The sequence below is a fragment of the Triturus cristatus genome, chromosome 4_2, assembly GCF_964204655.1.
Source record: "Triturus cristatus chromosome 4_2, aTriCri1.1, whole genome shotgun sequence".
Lineage (NCBI taxonomy): Eukaryota > Metazoa > Chordata > Amphibia > Caudata > Salamandridae > Triturus > Triturus cristatus.
The window spans coordinates 158,941,741-158,948,250 of NC_140586.1; positions in this window are offsets into that span (position 1 = coordinate 158,941,741).

Sequence of the window (6,510 nt, forward strand, 5' to 3'; positions counted from 1 at the left end):
GCCCTCCCCGGGGTCCCCAGGGGCCCGGCCAGAACTCCTGAACCCAGACGAGCGAGGGGAGGCTCCCCGGACACAACGGAACCCCGTCCCGGGCCTTTGGCAGTGCCGCAGGCCGGGGGAGGGTGCCCGGGGCCGGAGACCCCAACCCGGGGGCCCGGCCGGGCCCCTGGACCCAGCCGGGGACCCCAGGTCCGCAGGGGAAGCCTCCCCGGGCCCTCCGGACCCCGTCCCAGGAACCCTGCCACGCGGCAGGACCCAGGACGGAGCCCGGGGCGGTGAGGCCGCCCACCCCGGGGCCCTCAGGGGCCCGGCTGGAGCTCCTGAACCCAGCCGAGCGAGGGGAGGCTCCCCGGCCACAACGGAACACTGTCCCGGACCTTTGGGAGTGCCGCAGGCCGGGGGACGGGGCCCGGGCCGGAGCCCCTGACCCGGGGCCCGGCCGGGCCCCTGGACCCAGCCAGAGGAGAGAAGCCGGAGGAGGGAAGCCCCGGACGCCTGGGAGGATGTTGCCCGGGCTTAGCCCATCTGGTCCCCGGCAAAGAACCGCCAGCCCCGGAGGGGTCTTCCTGCATACCCTGCCACTACTAATCCGGAGGAAGGCTACCCACCTTTCTTGTAACCCTCGCGCGCCGAGTGACGGAGGGGATCCTAAGCACGGATGCGCCCGACCTCCTGGAGCCCTGAGTGGGATTCGGGAGTCAAATGAGCCCTCATCGGGACTTCCAGGCTGGCCCGGCCATCTGGTCGCCCCATTTTAAAGCATTGCGTGCGACCAGATGGCCGAGGGGAGAGGTGCAACCAGATGGCCGGGACTGAAAGGACTCCCATCTGTCCAACCCCAAGCCTTCGCGCTAGGCTTCCTGCATGCCCACGCAGGGCTCTGTGGCTGCAGGGCTCCAGGGCTGCAGGGCTCTGTGGCTGCAGGGCTCCAGGGCTGCAGGGCTCCGGGGCTGCAGGGCTCCGGGCCTGCAGGGCTCCGGGCTGAAGGGCTCCAGGGCTTCAGGGCTTTGGGGCTGCAGGACTCGTGGGGGGGGGGGTGGGGGGGGGGCTCGTAGACCCTACGCTGGGCCTCAGGCATGGGAGGCCTAGTGGAGCTCCCGGGGCCCGGACGCCCGGGGGACCCATGGAGCCCGTCCCGGGCACTTTGCCTCGCCGCGGGCTGGAGGAGGGAGCACCGGACGCCCCGGGGAAGTGTCGTCCGGGCTTGGCCCATCCGGTCCCCGCCTGAGAACCGCCATCCCCAGGAGGGGTGTCCCGGCATACCCTGCCCCTACTAATCCGGTGGAAGGCTACCCACCTTTTTTGTAACCCTCGCGCTCCGAGTGACGGAGGGGATCCTAGGCGCGGATGCGCCCGACCTCCTGGAGCCCTGACTGGGATCCGGGAGTCAAATGAGCCCTCATCGGGACTTCCAGGCTGGCCCGGCCATCTGGTCGCCCCATTGGAAAGCATTGCGTGCGACCAGATGGCCGAGGGAAAGGTGCGACCAGATGGCCGGGACCGAAAGGACTCCCAGCTGCCCACACCGAGCCATAGCAGTAGGGCTCCCGCCTGCCCTTGCAGGGCTCCGGGGCTCTGCACCAGGGTCTCTTGTCCCGGGCAGATGGACACTTGGCAGGCCGCAGGACGTGGGATCCCAGGCCCTGACCAAAAATCAGGAGGCCCGGGCCGGTCCCTGCTTCTCAACACAGCCAGGCCGGGGAGATCGGGGAGCCTGCCCAAGCACGAGGGACCCCAGTCCCGGGCACACGGTCCCTCAGGTTGTGCGCTCGTTTTCCACAATTTTTTTCAAAATTCCGCGAAGAGGCATTCCGCAAATTCCGCCCAGCCCTATAAGGTATCGATGTCACATTTGCGTCCTTTTCTTCCAACATCATGGGAATTTTAAAGGTACCCAGGGTTTGTTAATTCCCTGGAGGGGACCCAGAAATTAGCCAAAGTACAGCTACATTTTTTAAATTTGGGAAAAAAGGGCTACAGATGAAAGCGTCTGTTTTTTCCCCTGCAAATGGTATCAACAAAGGGGTTGTGGTGCTGAAATCACCATCTTCCCAGCTTTCAGGGACAAGCAGACTTTTGTCAGAAAACCAACAATCACCATACTTAAGTCCCTTAGAAAAAACGAAACTAGAGATGACACAACCGCCTCTATTGAGAGCTGTAATAAGGTAGCAGAATTCTTCGTGAATAAAGTGACTAAGATATACGACTCCTTCCTGATAGAAGCGCAACAAGGAATAGGCCTGACCTGCGGAAGCCCGACAAACTTTGTAGAGGTGACGCTGGATGAATTAAAGATCCTGGAAATTGAAGAACTCACAGCCATAACTAAAGGGATCAAATCCGGCTCCCCGCTGGATCCAGCTCGACCGAAAATAATAATGGATGGAGCTATCACGATTATGCCATATATCTCGAAGCTAATTTTACGCTCCTTCCACAATGGCGCTGTCCCGTCAAAATGGGAACAGGCCATTGTCAAGCCACTTAAAAAGAAACCATCGTTAGATCAAACCATATTAGAAAATCTATGCCCTATCTCACTGCTACCGTTTGTTAGTTACTTTCCCTGCAATTTTAGCCACAAACAGCTGGTAGACCATATAAACAGGAATGACTTACTGCATCCCTCCCAATCAGGCTTTAGAAGGGCTCACTCCACAGATTCAGCGCTACTCATGGCCTCAGAAACTCCGAGAAAATTTGCAGACGAAGGACAAAAAACTGCACTGATCCTGCTGGATCTCAGCGCGGCGTTTGATACCGTCTCCCACAAACTGCTCCTCAATAGGTTAGAGACGTGTGGCGTCATGCATAGCGCTCTGAGCTGGATGACATCATTCCTTTCAGCACGGTGTTTCCAAGTCGCACAACAAACTTATTTATCTGAAAGTATTCCCTTGCCCCTGGGGGTCCCACAGGGCAGAGAGAGTGGAGAAACATAAGGTGTCGATTGTCTCCTATGCAGACGACACACAGCTTATTGTGTTGCTGTCACAGAGCAAGGAGCAGGCAGCTATACGGTTTTCCAAATTTTTAAAAGAGGTAGCACACTGGATGTCGAATCACTGCCTCAAGTTAAACGGGAATAAAATGGAGGTACTGATTGTAGGCAGGATACCATCTATATGGTCAATCGCGTGATGGCCTGATTTACTAGATCAACTACCCACCCCAAAAGCAGAAGTAAAAAACCTCGGAATCTGGTTTGACTCGGAGTTGACATTTGAGAGCCAAATCTGGAAGGTAGCGGGGAAATGCTATGGGGCCATGAAAATTCTGCGGAAAGTCCTGGATCTCCTACCTTCTAATGCAAGGAAAACCATTGTACATTCAGTAATAACATCCCAATTGGACTATGGGAATGTACTATATCTTGGACCTACAAAAAAGGGTCGGTCCAAATTGCAGAGGGTACAGAATGCGGCTGCTCGTCTGGTACTTGGCCTTACGAGAAGATCCAACACGATGAAAGCCTTGCCAGCTCTCCATTGGCTGCCAGTAGAAAAAAAGAGTAGTGTATAAGGCAATGTGCCACTGCCACCGCATCCTTAAAAAAAAAAAGGCCCAATATATCTGCAACCTCTAATTACCAAATACACACCAGGGCGTAGCTTAAGATCGGTTGAAAAGGCTCTAGTGACTGTTCCAAGAGTATTCAGAGCAAGAATGGGGGAACGCTCATTCAGGTACCGTGCAGCAAAAATGTGGAACAGCCTACCGATGGACCTCAGATTAGAGCCATGCAAAAGTAGATTTCGTAGGCAGCTAAAGACCTGACTGTACAACCGGAACAAGGATAAGATTCCGTCAACGGCCATACGACGCGGCGGGTCCTGCATTTATAAGCCGCATCTCTCAGAGGCTTCTCTCAGCGCGGACACACACCGGTGGTGTAACCATGCGCTCTACAAATGAATAAATAAACATTTTTTACACAGTATTGGCATTTTTCTGGGACATAGCCTATTTTTGCTATTTTTTGTGCTTTCAACCTCCTTCCAGTTAATGGTAAAAATGGGTATGAAAGCAATGATGGATCCTGGAAAGCTATACATTTCTGAAAAGTAGACATTTTGAAATCAGCAAGGGGTCATTTGTGTAGATCCTTCAAGGTTTACATATAGAAACTAACAGTAGAAAATAGAAAAAATTGAAAATGAGTTAAAAAAACAGACATGTGTGCCAACGTTTTCACCTGTAACTTCTACTAAGTATGACAGATGTTTGAAAGCAATATACTGTTACATCTGCTGGACCCTTCTGGTTCTGGGGTTATATAGGACTTGTAGGTTCACCAAGAATCCAAGGAACCCAGAGCCAATAACTGAGCAGCGTCTTGCAATGGTTTTTTATTGTGTACCGGGTATATAGCAAATCAATTAGAAAAATATAAACAGGGAAAAATCGGTATGAAAGTCACCTATGTATTTCTGAAATGGGAACAAAATATAGAGTTTAGAAACAGTAGCTATTTGCACATCTCAGAAATTGTGGATACCCATACCAGCATGTGAATTATAGGTCACTTTTAGGCCTCGGGCCTAGCGCTGCAGCACATGCGTTGCACGCTTTGCGAGGCATATGGTATATACTTTAGTGGGGAAGCTTCGCGTAAGCTCCGCCCACTCTCCGCCCATCTTTTTGTTTGGCTTCTATCCTAAATGGTGCCTTTTGATTGGTTATTTCCTTGTTAGTCCCGCCTCCTAACGTCAATAGCGTAATTTGTACACATCTGAGGCTATTGGCCCCTTTACTGAACATTATTTTTTTAGCTGTGTCCCCCCTCCCTCCCCCTCACGCAGTCCGTGATTTTTCACCAACCCTTCCCCCCCTCACTCCCGTTTCTGCCTTCTTTCATGCCCGCACTCGCATTTACGCAAGAGGTATTGCATTAAAATTGCAAGTGGTATTGCGTTGCAAATGCTTGTTTTAAAAGAGTGCACAGGCTTCCCAGAAGTGACGTCCCTGGGGTGCACCGGAAAAAAAACCTTGGTTGCTCCTGAAGTCTTGTTATGGCCAAGCCGTTCTGCTGTGTACTTTTATTTGAATAGTTTCACTTTCTCTCTCTGTTCTATTTTTAAGTCCGACACACACGTGGATCCTCATTCAAGCAATACATAAGTTTGCAGGGTTAAGAGGCTGAGCTTGCATCACCGCACGGTAAACAAACTTTTACAATCAGTGTTGAGTCCCGTGACTGCCGGACGGACGTGGACCCAATCCAAAGGACCACGGCTGCTGTGGAGCTCAGAACACCACTGTGTAGGTAGCCATAGGACGTTTGTCGCGGGAGCCCGTAACTGAAATGCCACTCTGCTCACCTCAAAAAGTAAGTGTGCCGGTGCCCTGAATTGTGTATATTTTCCGTCTAGCGTGAGTTAGCCTTACAATGTATTACCGGCTAATATTGTAGGAACACTTGTTGTCAGCATTTGTCACTTAAGCAATTCCCCATTAACGTATTGTTAATCTGATAGTCGGTATCCAGATACTGGGGAGTAGTTCTCCCCGTATGCACATGCGCACTCCATCTGTGTACTTGCGCATGCGCCCCCCTGAGTTTGGTAGCCCTGAGCACACCCCGGAAGGAGTATCCACCCATACACCTGATCCCGCTACTTTATTAGTATCGCGTTTGGCCATGATCAGTTCATTGGCGGCATACGCATGGACGGGGCAGGTTCAGAGAAGAAACACCCGTATGAAATTGTAAGTGGAGAATTTTCTTAAAAAGCGCTTTTTATGTGTTGTAATATTCTGAGCAAGTTGCTCAGTGCACTAAGTACCTTGGGTTTCATGACAAAATGTTATTGTCTGTCTTTACAGCCCGGTTATATGCGGGCACCCATTGCTCTTGCCAAGAGGAGTTATATATTTACATTGCTAGGTAAGCATCTCCCTTTACAATAGAGAGCTTTGTATGTTATTAGTTCAGTAACATTACTTTGGCGGTACCGCCACCCGAGCATGGTACATTTTGGCTAAATTAGCTTATGCACGGAGTAAGGTCTCGTCATATCGCTTATGATACCATATATGATTGGGGCTCAATGCAGCACCTATTTTTAACTTGCTTCGTGTGCCTGTTCTGTTTCTTTTGTCTACGATGTATACACAGTGTTTATACATTATGAAACATCTAGTTTCATTGAAGCCCACAACTGTGGTTGATATCGTTTTCTTTCTCCTAGGCACGGTCATGAGCAGTCTCGACAACACAACTGTAGCCACAATGAGGGTATACAGAACTTTGCACTGCCCTGAACGAAGAAAAAAGAGGGTATTTTAACGTAATGTATATTGGTTCACGTGCACTACACTTTATTGATGATTTTGGTCCTGAAGAAGCGCCACTGACCTTTATGGCGATTTAGGCGCGAAACATGTTGACCTATGACCTCTGACATCCAGGCATAGTGTGCCTTTGGGGCGATGTTTTTATTGTAAAGGGTAAAATATTTACAACTACGCTGCAAGTTTACCCTGGAATTGGAATGTATATTTTTG